Source organism: Myotis myotis, unplaced genomic scaffold (genome assembly GCF_014108235.1).
Source record: "Myotis myotis isolate mMyoMyo1 unplaced genomic scaffold, mMyoMyo1.p scaffold_m19_p_4, whole genome shotgun sequence".
In the NCBI taxonomy this organism is placed as follows: Eukaryota; Metazoa; Chordata; class Mammalia; order Chiroptera; family Vespertilionidae; genus Myotis; species Myotis myotis.
The window spans coordinates 25,921,816-25,944,190 of NW_023416346.1; positions in this window are offsets into that span (position 1 = coordinate 25,921,816).

Here is a 22,375-nt window from a genome sequence, read left to right on the forward strand (position 1 = left end):
CTCTCACAAGCATGACAATATGCCCCTCTCAATACAATGGTTTGTAAGGATTTGTTCATGCTGCATTGGGACACCCCTTTCTCCGTCACAGCTACACACCCCCACAAGGAGTCCAAGAACCTTTGCCATGTAAGGTTTATGGAACTAGACTTGTATTTTAGGTCACATCTGTCTAGCTCAGTTTTATTGTACCAATAGTAAGTAGTGTGATGCAGGAACCAAGTTCACCAAATTACAAAGATAGAAAGATGGCACTGCTAGTGAATCTTGATTCAAAAAAGTGAACACTGCCATGCCTACTTCACAGGAAGTGAATATTCACAGGATAATGCATGAGAAGGCTATTGCCAGATGTACATTGATATCCAAGTATGAAAGTCAAGCTTTGAAGGCACAGGCCAAAGTATGCCCACAAATGGATAAGTTCTATTGTTATTACTTAGTAGTTTCTCAGCAAGAACTAATTCAGTAAAGACTTATAAATCTCTGACTGTTTAAGGAATGTCATTTCAAACAAACCTGAGGCTATAGTAAGTCTGTATAATCTTAATAGCACTAAATAATGTTTTAATTTGTTATATTCATTTGAAAATCAGCTTGGGGTAGTAAATATTGCAGTCATCCTTCCCTTTACTATCACACTTCTTAGAAGAGTTGTATATATTTCCTGCCTTCATTTACTTAATCCCTTGTGATTTGGCTCCTGCCCTCACCATTCTACTTAAAGTGCAGTACGTTAGTTATCTATAGCTGCATAGCAAATTGCTCCAAAATGTAATGACTTAAGACAACACACATTTATTATGCCAGTTTGTGTAGGTGAGGAGATGGTCGTGGTATGACTGAAGCCTCTGGTTTAGGATCTCTCATCAGCTGTGGCCGTACTTTTCTCAAAGCTTGACTAGAGAAGGATTTGTTTTCAAGCTCTGTCACGTAGTTGTTGGCAGGATTCAATTCTTCATGGGTGGCTGAACTAAGGGTCTCAGTTTCTTCTTCTTTTTAAAATATTTTTTATTGATATTTAGAGAGAGGAGAAGGGAGAGGGAGAGAGAAAAACATTGATATGAGAGTGAGATATCAATCAGCTGCCTCCTGCACACCTCCTACTGGGGATCAAGCCCAGAACCTGGGCATGTGCCCTGACCTGGAATGTAACTAGCAACTTTCTGGTGCATGGGACGATGTCCAACCAACTGAGCCATACCAGCCAGGGCAGGCTTCAGTTTCTTAAAGGTTGTTGGCCAGAGGCCACCACCAGTTTCTTAACACATAGGCCTCTCCTCATGTTAGCTCATAACATGGCAGTTGGATTTATCAGAGTGAACAAGTGAGAGGGAAAGAGAGAAAGAATGTGGGTTGGATGGAATTCACAGTCATTTAAACCTAATCTTATGAGTAATATCCCGTCATATTCTTAGAAGATATTCTATTTGTTAGAAGTCACTAGGTCTAGCCCACACTATAAGGTAAGGGGTTACACAAGGAAGTAAAAACCTGGAGACCAGTGTCATTGGGGGTCATTTTAGAAGTCTGTCTACCACATGGAGATCACTTAGACTTCATTGCCAAATACCATGAACACTTATATGTTTCATCCTTTCTGACATTTCTGGAGCCTCTCATCTATGCCAGATCTCCAGCTTGAAATTCTCCCTTCACTGGGATTGCACAATACTTTAGTTTCCCACTTATTTATCACTCCTTTCTTGTTCCCATCTCTGTTCCTTGTCTGCTTCCTGCCCAACAAGTATGAGGCCTGCCTGAGAGTGGGCACATTAACAAAAATGTGAACACTGACTCAGTAAGTACTGAAAGAATTTCTCACATTGTAAGCCCTTGATTCTCATGCTCACATCTCCCCTTTCTACTGTTTTTGCCATGGCAATCCCATCCTACTTCATCATTATAGAAATAAGTCTGAAATCTTCATCTGCAACTTTGGTGTTTCTCCTGAGCCTTGTTTCTTCTGTCTAAATGGTTGTGACACATCCAAATGGATGGTGCGCTGGGTCCTCAAAATCAGCATATTTTCTCCACTTTCACCAAACCCTGCTCCTCCGCTATTCCCAATTTCTGACTTTGCCATTTACCTAATCACTCAGATGTAAAACATCAACATTATATTTCATTCTTCTTTTTTCTCCACCTTTCACATTTAGTAATTAAATTAATTACTAAATTTGTTTATTTTAAACCTGTGTCATCTGTCCTCTTCTCTCTGTCCCTGTGGACTATAATAATTGGTCTCCCTGTCTCTATCTCTCCTCATCTATTCTACACATTCCTTTTTAAAAATATTTATTTTTATTGATTTATTTTTATTGATTTCTATCTCTCCCTTTTTTTGTTGTTTTGTTGATGGTTTCTTTTGTTATGCAAAAGCTTTTTATTTCGATGTAGTCTCATTTGTTTATTTTCTCTTTAGTTTCCATTACCCTAGGAGTAGTATCAGTGAAGAAATTGCTTCAGCATATGTCTGAGATTTTGCTGCCTGTGGATTTCTCTAGTATTTTTATGGTTTCCAATCTTATGTTTAAGTCCTTTATCCATTTTGAGTTTATTTTTGTGTATGGTGTAAGTTAGTGGTCTAGTTTCATTTTTGTGCATGTATCTGTCCAATTTTCCCAACACCAAGGGACTGTCTTGTCTCCATTGTATGTTCATGCCTCCTTTGTCAAATATTAATTGAGCATAGTGGCTTGGGTTGATTTCTCAGTTCTCTATTCTATTCCATTGATCTAAATGTCCGTTCTTGTGCCAGTACCAGGCTGTTTTGAGAACAGTGGCTTTAAAATACAGCTTGATATCTGGTATTAAAATCCCTCCAACTTTATTCTTCTTCCTCGATATTGTTTCAGCTATTCGGGGTCTTTTTTTTATTCCAGATGAATTTTTGGAAAGTTCATTCTAGGTCTGTGAAATATGCTTTTGGTATTTTAATGGGGAGTGCATTGAATCTATAGATTGCTTTCGGTAGTATGGACATTTTGATGATGTTGATTCTACCAGTCCATGAACACGGTATGTTCTTCCATCTGTTTATGTCTTCTTCTATCTCTTTTTTCAGTGTCCTGTAGTTTTCTGTGTATAGGTCTTTTACCTCCTTATTTAAGTTTATTCGTAGGTATCTTAATTTTTTTGGTGTGATGGTAAATGGGATTGTTTTTTTAGTCTCCCTTTCTGTAAGTTCATTATTGGTGTATAGAAATGCCATAGATTTCTTGGCACTAGTTTTGTATCCTGCTACAATGCTGAGTTCATTTATTAAGTCTAATCATTTTTTGATGGAATCTTTAGGGTTTTCTATGTACAGTATCATGTCATCTTCGAGTAAAGACAGTTTTACTTCTTCGTTTCCAATTTGGATGCCTTTTATTTCTTCTTCTTGTCTGATTCCAATGGCTAGTACTTCCAGTATTATGTCAAACAGGAGTGGTGAGAGTGGGCATCCCTGTCTTGTTCCTGTTCTTAGGGGAAATGGTTTTAGTTTTTGCCCATTGAGTATGATGTTGGCTGTGGGTTTATCATATAAGGCTTTTATTATGTTAGGGTATGATCCTTCTATTCCCACCTTGCTGAGCATTTTTATCAAGAAAGGGTGTTGTGTTTTGTCAAATGGTTTTTCTGCATCAATTGATATGACTGATTTTTATCTCTCAATTTGTTTATGTGATGTATCACATTTATTGATTTGCGGATATTGTACCATCCTTGCATCCGCAGGATAAATCCTACTTGGTCATGGTGTATGATATTTCTGATGTACTACTGGATCCGATTTGCTAGAATATTGTTGAGGATTTTGGCATCTATGTTCATGAGGGATATTGGCCTGTAATTCTCTTTCATTGTGTTGTCTTTATCTGGTTTTGGTATTAAGATAATGTTGGCTTCATAGAATGAGCTTGGAAGTGTGTCTTCCTCTTGAATTTTTTGGAATAGTCTGAGGAGGGTAGGTTTTAGTTCTTCCTTGAATGTTTGGTAAAACTCCCCTGTAAAACCATCTGGCCCTGGGCTTTTGTTTTGTTTTGACTGCTTCAATTTCTTCCATAGTTATTGGCCTATTGAGATTTTTACAATCTTCCCAATTGAGTTTTGGAAGGTTGTATTTTTTTTTTTTTTTAGGAATATGTCTATTTCCTCCAGGTTGTCTAGTTTGTTGGAGTAGAGTTGTCCATAGTATTTTTTAACAATCCTTTGTATTTCTCTGGGGTCTGTTGTTATTTCACCTCTTTCCTTTCTGATTTTGTTTATTTGGGTGCTCTCTCTTTGCTTCTTTGTGAGCCTGGCTAGAGGTTCATCAATCTTGTTTATCCTTTCAAAGAACCAGCTCTTTGTTTCAGTGATCTTTTGTATTTTTTTTTTGTATTTTTCGCCTCTATGTCATTTATTTCTGCTCTGATCTTTATTATTTCCTTCCTTCTGCTTACTCTGAGATTTCCTTGTTGCTCTCTTTCCACTTCTTTGAGTTGTAGAGTCAGATGATTTGTTACCATTTTTTCTTGTTTTTTGAGGTAGGCCTATAGAGCTATAAACTTCTCAGGACTGCTTTCACTGTGTCCCATAGATTTTGGATTGTTGTGTTTTTATTGTCATTAGTTTCCAGGATGTTTTTAATTTCTTCTTTGATCTCTTTGGTAACCCAATCATTGTTTAATAGCATGCTATTCAGCTTCCAAGTGTTTGAATTTTTTGGATTGTTTTTATTGTAGTTTATTTCTAATATTATGCCATTGTGGTCTGAGAAAATGCTTGATGTAAATTCAATCTAATTGAATTTGGAGAGACTTTGCTTGTTACCCAATATGTGGTCTATTTTTGAAAATGTCCCATGTCACTTGAGAAAAACATATATTCCCTGGCTTTGGGGTGAAATCTTCTGAAGATGTCAATTATGTCCATCTCATCTAGTGAGTCATTTAGGATTGCTGTTTCTTTGCTGATTTTTTGTCTAGAGGATTTATCCAGTGATGTCAGTGGTGTATTAAAGTCCCCTACTATGATTGTATTATTGTTGTTCTCTCCCTTGATATTTTCCTGGAGTTTTTTTTTTTTATGTATTTGGGTGCTCCTGCATGGGGTGCATATATGTTTATTAGGGTTATATCCTCTTGTTGTATTGATCCCTTTAGTATTATGAAGTAGCCTTCCTTATCTCTTGTTATGGCCTTCACTTTGAGGTCTATTTTTTTTTTTTCATTTCCATTTGCCTGAAAGATATTTTTCCATTCCTTCACTTTCAGTCTGTGTGAGTCCCTTGTTCTGAGGTGGGTCTCTTGTAGACAGCATATATATGGGTTTTTTTTTGTTTGTTTGTTTTTTTGTTGTCGTTTGTTGTTGTTTTTTATCCATTCAGCCACTCGATGTCTTTTGATTGGAGCATTTAATCCATTTATGTTTAAAGTTATTATTGAAAGGTACTTATTTGTAGCCATTTTTATTTTTTGTACCTGTGTTCTTTCTTAACTTTTCATTTCTTCTTTTTATACCAGTCTCTTTAGCATTTCTTGCATTGCGGGCTTGGTGTTGATAAACTTCCTTAACCGTTTTTTTTTGTTTGTTTGTTTGTTTTTTTGTCTGTGAAGCTCCTTGTTTCCCCTTCAATTTTGAATGATAGTCTTGCTGTATAGCGTATTCTTGGATTCATTCCCTTGCTTTGCATCACTGTAAATTTCCTTCCATTCTTTTCTGGCCCGATGTGTTTTTGTTGAGAAATCATTTGATAATCTAATGGGAGATCCCTGGTAAGTAACTTTCTGTCTCTTTCTTGCCACCTTTAAGATTCTCTCTTTGTCCTGAACATTTGCCATTGTAATTATGATGTGTCTTGGTGTGGGTCTTTTCTGGTTCACCTTGTTTGGGACTCTCTGTGCTTGTGTGACTTTTTTCCTTCTCCTCAGTGAAGTTTTCTGACATTATTTCTTCAAATAGGTTTCCTAACCCTTGTTCCTCTTCCTGTTGTTCTGGCACCCCTATTATTCATATGTTGCTGCGTTTCATGTTGTCCCATAGCTCCCTTAGGCTCTCCTCCTGTCTTTTATTTTTTTTTTCTCCAATTGCATTTCAGTTTGGATGTGTTTTGCTTCTTGTCTTCTAATTTCCTAATTCAGTCCTTCAGTTCTCCTAGTCTACTCTTGAAACTTTTCATGGTGTTTATTATTGCAACTATATCACTCTTCATTTCTTCTTGATTCTTACATAAGTTATTGATTTTTTTCCTTCATCTGGTTTATGAACTATATGACTCTTATTCTGAATTCTTTTTCTGACATATTGCATGCTTTTGTTCCACTTTGCTGCTTTTCTGGCGATTTCTCCTTTTCTTTCCTTTGGGGTTTCTTTGTCTGCCCATTTTTGGTCTCACCGACTGATCTAGATGCTGAGTCGTGCCGGCGCTGCTCCTTTGGTGGCAGTGCATCATCAGGCTGTGGTTGCTCCTCGGGCGGTTGCTGAAGCGGCTCCTTCTCAGTTGGAAGTGGCTCCTCTGGCGGGTGCTGTTTTCAGCAGCAGTGTCTCCTCTGGCTGTTTGGGGGGGGGGGGGGGCTGCTCACACAGCTGCTGTTCCTTGGACGTGGGTGGGTTCCTCAAATGGCTGCTTCTACTTGGGCGTGGTGGAGTGCTCACATGGCTGCTGCTCCTAGGAACAGGGCTGGCTGCACACTGCTGCTGTTCTTCAGATGGGTCGGGCTTCTTGTGAGGCTGCTGCTTCTTGGACAGGAGCAGGTTGCTTGCAGGGCTTCTGCTCCTCGTAGGGGTGTGGGCTGCTTGCACAGCTGCTGCTCCTCAGATGGGGGATGGGCTGCTTGACCAGCTGCTGCTCCTCGGGCGGGAGTGAGCTGCACATGAGGTTGCTGCTCGTTGGACAGGAGCGGGTCACTCACCCAGCTGCTGCTCGTCAGACAGGTGCAGGCTGAGTGTGGCTGCTGCTCTTTGGACCAGTGTGGGCTACACAGGGCTGCCACTCCTCACATGTGGGTGGTCTGCTCAGGTGGCTACTGCTCCTCAGGCAGGAGTGAGCTGCATGTGCAGCTGCTGCTCCTTGAATGGGGGCGGGCCACTCACCCAGCTGCTGCTTGTTGGACAGGTGCAGGCTGCATGTGGCTGCTGCTCCTTGGACCAGTGAAGACTGCACAGGGCTGCTGCTCCTTGGACGTGGGCGGTCTGCCCATGTGGCTGCTGCTCCTCGAACCAGAGTAGGCTGCTCTGGTGGCTATTGCTCCTTGAATGGGGGTGGGCTGCTCGTGGTGCTGCTGTTCCTCGTACAGGGGTGGGCTGCTCACACTGCTTCTGCTCCTCGGATGGAGGTAAGCTGCTCATGCGGCTGTTGCTCCTGGAACAGGGGCAGGTTTCTTGCACAGCTGCTGCTCCTCAGATAGGGGCAGGCTGCGTGGGGCTGTCACTCCTCAATCGTGGGTGGGCTGCTCATGTGGCTGCTGCTCCTCGGACGGGGTGGGCTGTTTGCGTGGTTGCTGCTCCTCAGACAGGGGAGTGGGCCGCTCACACAGCTACTGCTCCTTGGACAGGGGCAGGCCATGTGATGCTGCTACTCTTAGGACTGGGGTGGGCTGCTCACAGGGATGCTGCTCTTTGCACAGGAGCAGGCTGCTCACAGGGATGCTGCTCTTTGCACAGGAGCAGGCTGCTCACATGCCTGCTGCTTGTGTGGTTGCAGTGCCCTGGGCTAAAGCCTTGAGCCAGTCAGAGGGGAGCATGCTTCAGAACTCAGAGGAGCCTGCACCCAGGGTGGCTGGAGACTAGTTGACGGTGAGACCACAGCCGAAGTAGCAGATCCACTGCAGGGGTTGCTTTCTCCAGGGATCCTCTGCCCTTACTGGCTGCAAACTGTCTCACCAGCTGAATCTCCTTAGCCAATTCGGGTTGGATGTTATTTGTTTCAGCTGCTCATCCTATTTGCTCCAGGACAAGGCTCAGGACACGTACGTCTATCCCACTGCCATTTTGTCTCTCATGGATAAGGATTTAATATTTGTTTGGATATGTCTCCTGATATGTGATGAGATCCAGACATCTAAGACAGGAAACCTACAGAGCAGGTTATCGACATATTCCATTCCTTATCATGACACTTGCGGCTCTGGGGAAAAAAAGAGGTGGGATCACATGGAGAGTCAGCCACCAGGATTCCACTCCCAATTCTCTCCTACACATTCTTTTCAGATGAATTTTCCTGAAGCACTCATCTGATCATTCTACTCCTTATTCAAACACCATCAATGGTTGCCCATTGATTTATAGAACAAAGTTCAAATTTCTTAGTTTGTCTATCATTCAAGCCTGTCACGATCTGGTCCTGTCCGTAATCCCTACTCATTACATGTATTGTGTCATCCAATCATGTGGAATCTCTATCTGTTCCTTATCTAGCTTGTGATTTCCTGCCTCAATGGCTTTGTTCTTGTTCTTTCTTCCCTCAGCCTGGAAATTATTTCCCCATTCCTTGTCCTGATTATCCAGAGTCAGCTCCTACCTGTCTTCCATGGTATACCTCTAATGACATTACTTAAACAGAAGTTTCCTGATTATTCCAACTTCTGAAAAATCTGACTTGAAGGTAATTCTTCTGTACTATGAAATCCCAGAATCCGTTACTGTACTTCTCTATTTTATGGCACTTTACCTAGGTATTTCTGTTCAAATTTTCTCCTTCCTTCCAGACTAAAAGCTTATTGATGCTAGGGTATGAGCTTGATTCTTTTCTTGTGCTCTGCACCCTTATATACATATCAATAGGTTTAAAATCTTAAATTCATCCCATTAAATACGTATGCCCATTTGCTTCAGGGTCACAGAAAAAAAAGGGCAGATTCATTTTCAGTGCTATTACTTGAAGGTTTGGATGATATGTTATAACTCATATTTTATTTCCTTTTATGTTTTTCTTGATATATCTCAATTTGTCTCTAAGGATAAGCAATACACATGGTGACCCTAAGAAATATGCCTACATTTTCCTGTTGTAAATACTAATAAATGTATCAGTCACATCTTTTCATGGGAATACAATTATAGTATTTAGTTCCACAAATAGTCATCAGGCATCTGCAATAGATGATAGAGAAATAAGACCTAATTCCTCCTTGAAATGATCTTTCAATGGAGGATGAGAGTATAAAACAAAGCTACAAATAATAATTCAGGCTGAATTTCTCCCCTGCAGTGTCCAAACAGTACAGACACCAAGTAGGGTACACAAACTCATTTGCTATAATGTGGGCAAAAGTTAGTTATGGAGATATGTGCATTAACTTCCATGATTCATTTGATTTACCTTAGAGCTTTGGTTCTCAGTGTGGTACCCAAACCAGCACCATCATCACTGGGGAGCTTATGAGTGATGTAAATTATTGGGCCCCACTAGAGACCTACTGAATTGGACACTCTATTGGTAGTGCCAAGCAATCTATGTCTTAGCAATACCCCCCCCCACACACACACACACACAACTAGGTGATTCTTGTGTACATTACTTTTTTATTGTTTTATTGCTTAAAGTATTACAAAGGGTATTACATATGTGTCCTTCCCCCCCGCCCCCGCCCTTGACAATCCCCTGGCCTCCCCTACCCCCCAGTGTCTTATGTCCATTGGTTATGCTTATATGCATGCATACAAGTCCTTCGGTTGATCTCTTACCCCCCTCCCTCCTGCCCCCCAATCCTCCCTGGCCTTCCCGCTGCAGTTTGACAATCAGTTTGAGGCAATTCTGCCTCTGTATCTATTATTGTTCATAAGTTTATAATGGTCTTTATTATCCATGAATGAGTGGGATCATGTGGTATTTTTCCTTCATTGACTGGCTTATTTCACTTAGCATAATGCTCTCCAGTTCCATCCATGCTGTTGCAAATGGTAAGAATTTCTTCTTTTTTACAGCAGCATGGTATTCCATCGTGTAGATGTACCACAGTTTTCTAATCCATTCATCTACTGATGGGCACTTAGGCTGTTTCCAGATCTTAGCTATGGTGAATTGTGCTGCTATGAACATAGGGGTGCAGATATCCTTTCTGATTGGTGTTTCTGGTTTCTTGGGATATATTCCTAGAAGTGGGATCACAGGGTCAAATGGGAGTTCCATTTGTAGTTTTTTGAGGAAACTCCATACTGTCTGCCATAGTGGCTGCACCAGTCTGCATTCCCACCAGCAGTGCACAAGTGTTCCTTTTTCTCCACATCCTCTCCAGCACTTGTCGTTTGTTGATTTGTTGATGATAGCCATTCTGACAGGTGTGAAATGGTACCTCATTGTTGTTTTGATTTGCATCTCTCAGATGATTAGTGACTTTGAGCATGTTTTCATATGTCTCTTGGCTTTCTGAATGTCCTCTTTTGAAAGGTGTCTATTTAGATCCTTTGCCCATTTTTTGATTGGATTGTTTATCTTCCTTTTGTTAAGTTGTATGAGTTCCCTATAAATTTTGGAGATTAGGCCCTTATCAGATATAATGTTGGCAAATATGTTTTCCCACGCAGTGGGCTTTCTTGTTGTTTTGTTGATGGTTTCTTTTGCTGTGCAGAAGCTTTTTATTTTGATGTAGTCCCATTTGTTCATTTTCTCTTTAGTTTCAAGTGCCCTTGGAGCTGTATCAGTGAAGAAATTGCTTTGGCATATGTCTGAGATTTTGTTGCCTTTGGATTTTTCTAGTATTTGTATGGTTTCCCGTCGTATATTTAAGTCCTTTATCCATTTTGAGTTTATTTTTGTGTATGGTGTAAGTTGGTGGTCTAGTTTCATTTTCTTGCATATATCTGTCCAATTTTCCCAACACCATTTATTGAAGTGACTATCTTGGCTCCATTGTATGTTCTTGCCTCCTTTGTCAAATATTAATTGAGCGTATTGGTTGGGGCTGATTTCTGAGCTCTCTATTCTATTCCATTGATCTATATGTCTGTTCTTGTGCCAGTACCAGGAAGTTTTGAGAACAGTGGCTTTGCAATACAGCTTGATATCTGGTATTGAGATCCCACCTACTTTGTTCTTTCTCAGGATCGCTGAAGCTATTCGGGGTCGTTTTTCATTCCAGATGAATTTTTGGAGAGTTCGTTCTAGATCTCTGAAGTATGCCGTTGGTATTTTAATGGGAAGTGCGTTGAATTTATAGATTGCTTTGGGTAGTATGGACATTTTAATGATGTTGATTCTACCAATCAATGAACTCGGTAAGTTCTTCCATCTGTTTATGTCTTCCTCTATCTCTTTTTTCAACGTCCTGTAGTTTTATGAGTAGAGGTCTTTTACCTCTTTAGTTAAGTTTATTCCTAGGTAGCTTAATTTTTTTGGTGCGATGGTAAATGGGATTGTTTTTATAATCTCTCTTTGTGAAAGTACACTATTGGTGTATAGAAATGCCTCAGATTTCTTGGGGTTAATTTCATATCCTGCTACATTGCCAAATTCATGTATGAAGTCTAGTAGTTTTTTGATGGAGTCTCTAGGGTTTTGTATGTATAATATCATGTTGTCTGCAAATAATGACAGTTTTACTTCCTCTTTTCCAATTTGGATGCCCTTTATTTCTTCTTCTTGTCTAATTGCAATGGCTAATACTTCCAGGACTATGTTGAACAGGAGTGGTGAGATTGGGCATCCCTGTCTTGTTCTTGTTCTTAGGGGAAATGGTGTTAGTTTTTGTCCATTGAGTATGATGTTGGCTGTGGGTTTGTCATATATGGCTTTTATTATGTTGAGGTATGATCCTTCTATTCCCACCTTGCTGTGTGTTGGATTTTGTCAGATGTTTTTTTCTGCATCAATTGATATGACTATGTGTTTTTTTTTCTTTCAATTTGTTTATGTGATGTATCACGTTTATTGATTTGCGGATATTGTACCATCCTTGCATCCCTGGGATAAATCCTACTTGGTCATGGTGTATGATCTTTCTGATGGTGTACATTACTTTTAAGAGGCACTGACTTACCACCAGTTTTACTTGCTCATTTCTTAAGGAGGCACCATTGGTCTTCAAACTGAGGTCTGTTTTCCTGGGAGACTTTCTATGAAGGTTTAAGAGAACCAAGTTTCATATCCTCAATTTCAATATGTACATTTTCCATAAAGTTTATCTGCCTGAGAAAATTTCCATGGTGGGGAAAGCAAGCCAGTTTTTCTTTACTACCTCTCCTTTCATCACTAACCTTCTCTAATTTTACTAAAGAAAAGCTAACTTTCACCTATCCTAACTCTTACTACGGTGCATTGCCCCAAGGATGTAAATGCCTCTGGGGGAAAAAAGAGGTAATTTGAAATACTGTGGTAGTGTTAAAGAAAGAAGATGACTCTAATCAAGACTGGGCAACAAATCTTTTTGCAAGTAGGTGGTATCCAATTCTTTGAAAGTTCAACAAAATTGAAATAGGGCCTAGTTGTATTGCCAGTTGATTAACCATTAAAAATATTTTTTAGTGGAACTCTTGTGAATTGCTGGTGGGAATGTAAAATGGTGCAGACACTAGAAGACAGTATGACAGTTCTTCAAAAGATTAAAAATAGAATTATAATGAAATCCAACAATTCCATTTCTGATTATAAACCCCAAAGAACTGAAAACAGGGACTCAGATATTTGCATACTCATTATTTACAATAGCTAACATGCAGAATCAGTATTATTCACAATAGCTAAAATGCAACTGAAGTGTCTATCAATGAATAAATGAATAAATGTGGTATGTGCCTACAATTGAATATTATTCATCTTTAAAAAGGAAAGAAGTTCTGACACATGTTACAGCATAGATTAACTTTGAAGACATTGTGATAAGTGAAATAAACCAGTAGGGACCTTGCCATGCAGGATGCAGCTGATGGATAATGCTCCTCTCTCATCAATGTTTCTATCTTTCCAAAAAAGGACATATATTGTATGGTTTTATTTATCTGGGGTACCTACAGCACTAAAGTCAGTGATACAGAAAGAATGGTGGTTGCTGTGTGTAAGAGGGAATGGGGAGATAATGTTTTGTGGGTACAGAGTTTCAGTTTGGGAAGATGAAAAAGTTCCAGAGATGGATGATGGTGATGGTTGCACAACAATGTGAATGTACTTAATGCCACAGGACTGTAAACTTAAAATTGTTAAAATGATAATTTTAATCATAATTTTTAAAAATTCTCAACATAATCTTATGTGATTTGGAGGGCATGAAACATGAAAATCAGGTGACATTGCTCCTCCTTCTAGTCCAATATACTTATTTACATAAATAAGGTTTCTTTGCACTTGTATATATAACAATGAAAAACAGAAGTAAAATCAATGTTGAATCCTGTCTCATTCAAGCAATAATAGTTATCTCAGGTCCATAAACTAATTAGGAAGAAAAACCTCATCAACAATTATTGGGGAGGCTGTGGAGAAAAGGGAACCTTGCTCACTGTTGGTGGAAATGTAAATTGGTGCAGCTACTATGGAAATAGTATGGATTGTCCTCAAAACATTAAAAACAACCTACAATATGATCCAGCAATACCATTTCTTGGTATATATTCAAAGGAATTGAAATCAGAATCTTGTAAAGATATTTTCTCTCCTATGTTTATTGCCACATTATTCACAATAGCCAAGATGGTGAAATAACTTAAGTGCCCATTTATGGATGAATGAAAAAAGAATATGTGGTAATATCTGAAGATATGTTTTGCTGTCACATCTTGGAGAGGTCTGCTACTGGCATCTAGTGGATTGAGACTAGGGATCCTCTAAACATCCTGCAATTCACAGGACAGTCTCCCACAACAAAGAATTATCTGGATCAAAATATCAATGGTGCTGCCTTGTTGGTGTAGCTTAGCAGTTGAACATGGGCCCAGGAACCAAGAGGTCATCTATTCAATTCCTGGTCAGGGCACATGCTCAGGTTACAGGCTTCATCCTCAGTCGGGTCCATGCCATGCAGGAGGCAGCTCATGGATGATGCTCCTCTCTCATTGATGTTTCTATCTCTCTATCCCTCTCTCTTCCTCTCTCTCTAAAAAGCAATAAAAACACAATAAAATATCAATTTTTATTATGCTGAAGTTAAGAAAACCTGTAAGATATGCATTCCTGAATGAATGAATGAATGAATGAATGATAAAATAAATGAATAAACAAATGAATCAATGAATAAGTGCTAAGTAGCTAAGTAGTGTCTTAAATCAGTACTGTGTGGCAGGTACTATTCTAGGTTCTCAGAATACACAGATAAGCATGACAGACCCAAGGCCAATTTTAGAGTTTAGCCCAACACAATGTATTTTCTTGGTCTAGTGCACCTTGCTCAACTAGCAAAGGTTCCACCTCAACTGAGTCATACATTCATCTTACCTTTGGGGTGCTCTAAAATCCCTCAACCTTTCATTTGCTTGGGTTAGGGGCTTCTATGTCCCATGTTTAATTACCCTTCCTCAGATAATTACTTGAAAGCTCTCATCTCCATAATACTTCCTCTTCTTTTAAACATTTTCATGACTCAGCAGCATGACTCCTGAGCACTTACATTCCCATTCGTCTGCTTTTCATCAGCTAGCTGGAAGTGAGGTCACTGTGATTACCCCAGGGGAGGACCATTTGCCCCAAGTATATCTCAAGAAGTAATATGTATAGTACACAACTTCATGTATATACTTGAACCCTAGGTTTTTCATCTATGTTTAATCAGTAGCATCTGAAAATGTGCTTTTTTACAAATAGTGTGAAAAAATAAAGCTAGCTATTTAAACAATGATAACTACCAGACAGTGACTTCACAATGTTACTTTCAGCCTTTTTCACATTTAGGGAGCCTACAGATCCAAATGTTCAGCAATGCAGCCTTTTTTTCAATATCTAAAATTAACAATAGCTAACATTTATTGAGTGCTTATTATTTGCCAGGCACTCTGATAAGCTCTTTCCAAAGGCCAAACTATTTTGAATATCATACAGGAGTGATAGTAACAGGCCAATGATACTATTTTTCTACAACACATACAAGTTCTGATGATCTTGGACTTTAATGCTACTGACTATGCCCATAAAACAAAAGCTATTAATCCCCCTCCTTTAAGACATGTTTCTGATTCTTTGATACAGTAAACATTTAGTAGGCAAGTTTGAGGTGCCTGCCTAACCACACATTCCTTCTCTGAGAACTGCTTCTCACCTATAGTCTCTGCTGAAGAGATGAGCCTAAGCTGCCCAAGTGAACCCATCCATCCTGACCCCAACTGACAGAACCTACCTAATTCAAAATGGACCAATCCAATTCTTTTCCTGGGAATATAGAATTTAGGCCCCAGAAAACTGAGCTCTTTAGTCATTTGAGGATGACCATGATGTTCCATGTGCAAGCAGTTAAGTGAAATGAGAAAACAGATCTATAGTGAGAGAAGAGTAGATCAGAGATACATGGGAGAGCAACTGTGTGACTCCATGTAGTGTCAATTTCTGTTGTTTTTTAGGCTCCTATGGGGACTGGCTTACTTTGTATACTGATTTTGGGTTCTGTGACAATCCCCTGTGTCATTTATTTTCAACAAACTCTCTCTCTTTTTTTAGCTAAGTTTAATGAGTGTCTGTTCCTTGCAACTAGTGACACATGACTAAAAACCTTTATTGAGAGGCTATTAGACAAGAAACACCTTATCAATGCTACAAGTATCCTAGTCCATTGTGATTGATTGTCTGAAACTTTATGATGCTTATGGCTGGCATCCCCCTAGTAATTATCTGGATTATAGAAATACTGAAAGCAAGAAGACAATTTAGGAGGCCAATGTAATAGTCTAAGAATATATGAAAGTTGAGTGGATATGAGAGATATTTGGTGTATTTTAAGATACGTTCCCAAATTATCTGATACTTCTCGTTTTTTAAAAAACCAATCCTATCTAATAATAGACAAACATGGTAATTAACTGTACCTCTGACACACTTCCCATTGGCTAATCAGGGTGATATGTAAATTAACTGCCAACCAAGATGACGGCCGGCAGCCAGGCAGCTGAAGTGAACTGGAGACTTGCTTGCTCCAGTGAAGGAGGAAGCCAAGGTTCCCCGCCTGCCACTGCTGGGCTCTGAGCTTGCACTCTAAGGAACAATGTTGCAATTATAGAAGCTAAACAAAACCCATGCTTTCAGCCAGCCAGCCGAGCTGGGGTTGCAACAGTTTTTCAATTATAGAAGCCAAACAAATCCAGATACCTGCTTTCAGCAGCTGAGGCCTCAGAGCTGGAGCCGAGCCTCAGAGCTAAAGCCAGTTCTCAGCTCTAGTGACAGCCATAGAAGGTAAATAAATCCCAGAATAAAAGAAAAAAGAAAAAAAGGAGAGGTTGGGAGCTTCAGTCACCTGCCAGCCTGAAAATGGCCCTCAGCCCCTCACCCAGACCAGCCAGGTACCCCAGTGGGGACCCCCACCCTGAAGGGGGTGTGACCAGCTGCAAACAGCCATCATCCCCTCATTCAGCCTGGCCAGGCACCCCAGTGGGGACCCCCACCCTGAAGGGTGTGTGACCAGCTGAAAACAGCCATCATCCCCTCATCCAGGCTGGCCAGGCACCCAAGTGGGACCCCCACCCTGATCCAGGTCACCATTCAGGGCAAACCAGCCGGCCCCCACCCGTGCACCAGGCTTCTATCCTGTATAGTAAAAGGGTAATATGCCTCCCAGCACTGGGATCAGCAGAGCCACGAGGCCTCCTGTCACCGGGATCAGTGGAGCCTCCCAGCACCAGGATCAGCAGAGCAGTGAGGCCTCACTGCCCCGGTGTCAAGCGGAGCCGTGAGGCCTCCCAGCACTGGGATCAGCAGAGCAGTGAGGCCTCCTGGCCCCTGGAATAGCGTGACAGGGGGCAGCGCCCAAACCCCCTGATCACCCTGTGGCTCTGTGTGTGACAGGAGGTGGGGCCACAACCTCCCTATCCGCCCTGCCCTGTTCATGACAGGGGAAGGCACCCCAACCCCCTGATCGGCCCTGCTCTGTGTGTGACAGGGGGAGCTCCCCAACCCCCTGATGGGCCCTACCCTGAGCGTGACTGAGGGTGGCATCGCAACCTCCCGATCTGCTCTGCTCTGTGCATGACAGGGGGCGGCGTCCCAACTCCCCAATCGGCCCTGCTCTGAGCCCGACCAGGGGCTGCACCTAGGGATTGGGCCTTCCCTCTGCCACCCGAGAGCGGGCCTAAGCCAGCAGGTCGTTATCTCCCAAGGAGTCCCAGACTGTGAGAGGGCACAAGTGGGGCTGAGGGACACCTCCCCCCTGCCAGTGCACAAATTTTTGTGCACCAGGCCTCTAGTCTTTATTATAATTGAGAGTATTACAGATGTTCTCCTATTTTCTCCCATTGCCTCCCTCCACCCATTTCCCACCCCAGGCCGTCACCACCCTATTGTTTTTGTCCATAATGCATATATGCATATGTTCTTTGGTTAATCTCTCCCCCTGCCTTTCCCCTGAGATTCCTCAGTCTGTTCCATGTTTCCATACCTCTGGTTCTATTTTATTCATCAGTTAATTTTGTTCATTAGATTCCTTATTTGTTTATTTTTTTTGAGATTCAATTGTTGATAGATATGTCTTTATTGCCATTTTATATTCATATTTTTATTTATTTTCTTCTTCTTCTTCTTCTTCTTCTTCTTCTTCTTCTTCTTCTTCTTCTTCTTCATCTCTTCTTCTTCATCTCTTCTTCTTCTTTTCCTTGTTCTTCTTCTCTTCTTTTCTTCTTCTCCTTCTTCTTCTTCAAGAATACCCTTCCACATTTCATGTAATACTGGTTTGGTCATGATGAACTCCTTTAGCTTTTTCTTGTCTGTGAAGCTCTTTATCTGACCTTTAGTTCTAAATGATAGCTTTTATGGGTAGAGTAATCTTGGCTGTAGGTCCTTGCTTTTCATTACTTTACATATTTCCTGCCACCCCTTTCTGGCCTGCAAAGTTTCTGTTGAAAAGACAGCTGACAGTCACATGGGCACTCCCTTGTAGGTAACTAACTGCTTTTCCCTTGCTGCTTTTATGATTCTCTCTTTGTCTTAAACCTTTGGCATTTAAATTATTATGTGTCTTGGTGTGGGCCTCTTTGGGTTCATCTTGTTTGGGACTCTCTGTGCTTCCTAGACTTATAAGTCAATTTCTTTCACCAGGTAGGGGGAGTTTTCTGTCATTATTTCTTCAAATAGGTCTTCAATATCTTTCTCTCTCTCTTCTCCTTCTGGTACCCCCATGATGTGGATGTTGGTATGCTTGAAGTTGTCTGAGAAGCTTCTTACACTATATTCATATTTTTGGATTCTTTTTTCTTTTTGCCTTTCTTATTGGGTGTTTCTTGCTTCCTCAGATTCCAAATTGCTGATTTGATTCTTGGCATCCTCTACTGTTGAATCACTGTAAATTATTCTTCATTTCAGTTAGTGTATGCTTAATTTCTGACTAGTCCTTTCTCATGTATTTGATGTTCTCACTAAGATCCTTGAAATTCTCACTAAGACCCTTAAAGCTCTTATTAGGATCCTTGAGCATCCTTATAACCATTGTTTTGAACTCTGTATTTAGTAGTTTGCTTGTTTCCATTTCATTTAGGTCTTTTTCTGGAGATTTCTTCTGTTTTTCATTTGTGACATGTTTCTTTGTCTCCACATTTTGGCTGCTTCCCTGTGTTGTATCTATGTATTAGGTAGAGTTGCTGTGTCTGCTGAAATTGGTAGAATGGCTTTGTGTAGTAGGTGTTTGACACTATTATTTTGATAGATTAATTGCCTTCTCTTTGAGTGTGGGCTGTATTCAGTAACTTGTCTCGAGTAGAATATGGTGGGAGTGAGAGCCTGTAACTTCTGAAACTAGGTCATAAAAGGTCTCCTCTTTGCTCTTTCTTGGATCAGTCACTCTGAGGAAATCTAGCTGTCATGTGATGAGGTACTCAGCTCAATGGAGAGGCCCATATATTAAGGAATTAATACCTTTTGCCAATAGCCGACAATGGAACTGCGGCCTCCAGCCAATGGTTACATAAGTGAGCAAATTTGAATGCTGATGTTGTAGCTCCATTAAAGCCTTCAGATGACTACATCCTCAGCTGACACTTGGACTACAATCTCATGAGAGATTCTGACAGAACCACCCAGCTAAGCTACTCCTGGATTACTCACTTTCAGAAACTGAATGAGATAATAAGTGTTTATCATATTAAGATGCTAAGTTTCAGGGTGGTTTATTATACAGCAATAGATAAATATGAGAGTTTGATGTATATGGTAAAGGAAATGAATAAGGTAAGGATGGCTCACAAATTTCTGGCTTAAGCCACTGGGTAGTGTGATTTACTGAGAAGTGAAGAGAGGGTGAAGGGCAATTTTGAGGGATAGTGGCCAGAGAGTAAGATCAAAATTTCATTTTGCACAGGTTTTTGGACTGAATGGTGTCCCTCCTTAAAATTTATATGTTGAAGTCCTAACCCCCATGTGGCTGTATTGTGAGATAGTGTCTTTGGGGGAGTAATTAGGTTAATAAGGTCAAATGGGTAGGGCCCTATTACAGTAGGACTGCTGTCCTTACAAAAAGAGGAAGAGACACCAGATCTCTCTCTCTCTCTCTCTCTCTCTCTCTCTCTCTCTCTCTCTCTCTCTCTCTCTCTCCATGCAGAGAAGAAGCCATGTAAAGACATAGCTAGGAGGTGGTAGTCTTCAACCAAAGGAGAGAGCTTTCAGAATACACCAACCCTGCTGGCACCATGATTTTGCACTTCCAGTCTCCAGAACTGTGAGGAAATAAATTTCTGTTACTTAAGCCACTAACTCTGAAGTAGTCTGTTATGGTTGCCTGGGTTGACTAATACAGACAGGTTTAGTTCGGGAAAGCAGAACATTTATGGTATGAATATGCAGTGGTCAGGGGAAAATAGACCTGGAACTCACAAGAGACATGTAACTGCAGGAGTCATCCGATCATTAGCATTTGGAGGTGGAGGATATATATAGAGAGAAACCAGAGAGAAAAAGAACACGGAGAAGAAAAAGAATGGGGGCTAAGATGAAAGTGGGGAGTGGGGATAGCACTAGTAATTGAATGACTCAATGAGGAAGATAGAGGGAAGACTTTGACAAAGCTGTTAGAAAGATAAAAGTCAACTGTAGCAGAAGTGAAGGAAGATTTTGATGCCAGAGAAGTTTATAAGTGCCAAATGCTCAGAAAATTTATGTGATAAGAGGATCAAGACAAGCTGCTAAGTTTTCTAATTAAGAGTTTCTTGCTAATGTTTGCAAGAGGGATTTACTTGGCTTCTGAAAAGCCAACTTACAGCTGATCATGGTAGCCACTGTGCTGTAACACTCATATCTAGGTTGTTTTTCCAATTTAAATTCTTTATTGTTGAAAGTATTACATATGCCTCCCCCCAATGACCTCTTCCCACTCACTCCTGCTCCCAACACAGGCTCACACCCCCAGACTGTCTGTGCCTATGGGTTATGCTTATATGTGTGCATACAAGTCCTTTGGTTGATCTCTTATCCCCGCTCCCACCGCCACTCCCACTCTCCCTTGCCTTCCCTTTGAGGTTTGATGGTCTTTTCAATGCTTCTATGTCTCTGAATCTATTTTTGTTCATCAGTTTATGTTGTTCATTATATTCCACAAATGAGTGAGATCATGTGATATTTCTTTCTCCAACTGGCTTATTTCACTTAGCATAATGCTCTCCAGGTCCATCCATGCTGTTGCAAATGGTAAGAGTTCTTTCTTTTTTACAGCAGCGTAGTATTTCATTCTGTAGATGTACCACTGTTTTTTTAATCCACTCATCTGCTGATGGGCACTTGGACTGTTTCCAAATATTAGCTATTATAAATTGTGCTGCTATGAACGTAGGGGTGCATATATTCTTTCTAATTGGTATTTCTGATTTCTTGAGATATATTCCTAGAAGTGGGAATACTGGGTCAAATGGGAGTTCCATTTTTTATTTTTTGAGAAAACTCCATACTGATTTTCAAGGTGGCATTCCCATCAGCAGTGCACAAGAGTTCCTTTTTCTCAACATCCTCGCCAGCACTGTCATTTGTTGATTGGTTGATCATAGCCATTCTGACAGGTGTGAGATGGTACCTCATTGTTGTTTTGATTTGCATCTCTTGGATGATTAGTGACTTCAAGCATGTTTTCACATGTCTTTTGGCCTTCTGTATGCCCATTTTCAAAAAGTGTCTATTTAGGTCCTTTGTCCATTTTTTGATTGGGTTGTTTATCTTCCTTTGGTTAAGATGTATGAGTTCCCTATAAATTTTGGAGATTAAACCCTTATTGAATGTTGGAACATTGGCAAATATGTTCTCCCATGCAGTGGGTTCTCTTGTTGGGTTGTGAATGGTTTCTTTTGCTGTGCAGAAGCTTTTAATTTTGATATATTCTATTTGTTTATTTTCTTCTTAGCTTCCATTGTCCTAGGAGCTGTATCAGTAAATATATTGCTACGACATATGTCTACTACTTTGCTGCCTATAGATTCTTCTAATATTTTTATGGTTTCCCATCAAATGTGTACGTATTTTACCCATTTTTATTTTTATTTATTTATTTATTTTTTATTGCTTAAAATATTACAAAGAGTATTACGTATGTCTCCTTCCCCCCCCCCCCACCTTGACAATCCCCTGGACCCCCTACCCCCCCAGTGTCTTATGTCCATTGGCTATGCTTATATGCATGCATACAAGTCCTTTGGTTTATCTGTTACCCACACCCCTCCTGCCCTCCCACCCTCGCCGGCCTTCCTGCTGTACTTTGACAGTCTGTTCGAGGCAGCTCTGCCTCTGTATCTATTTTTGTTCATAAGTTTATAATGGTCTTTATTGTCCAGAACTGAGTGAGATCATGTGGTATTTTTCCTTCATTGACTGGCTTATTTCACTTAGCATAATGCTCTCCAGTTCCATCTATGCTGTTGCAAATGGTAAGAGCTCCTTCTTTTTTACAGCAGCATAGTATTCCACCGTGTAGATGTACCACAGTTTTCTAAACCATTCATCTATTGATGGGCACTTAGGCTGTTTCCAAATCTTAGCTATGGTGAATTGTGCTGCTATGAACATACGGGTTCATATATCCTTTCTGGTTGGTGTTTCTGGTTTCTTGGGATATATTCCTAGAAGTGGGATCACAGGGTCAAATGGGAGTTCCATTTGTAGTTTTTTAAGGAAACTCCATAATGTCTTCCATAGTGGCTGCACCAGTCTGCATTCCCACCAGCAGTGCACAAGTGTTCCTTTTTCTCCACATCCTCTCCAGCACTTGTCGTTTGTTGATTTGTTGATGATAGCCAGTGTGACAGGTGTGAGATGGTACCTCATTGTTGTTTTGATTTGCATTTCTCGGATGATTAGTGACTTTGAGCATGTTTT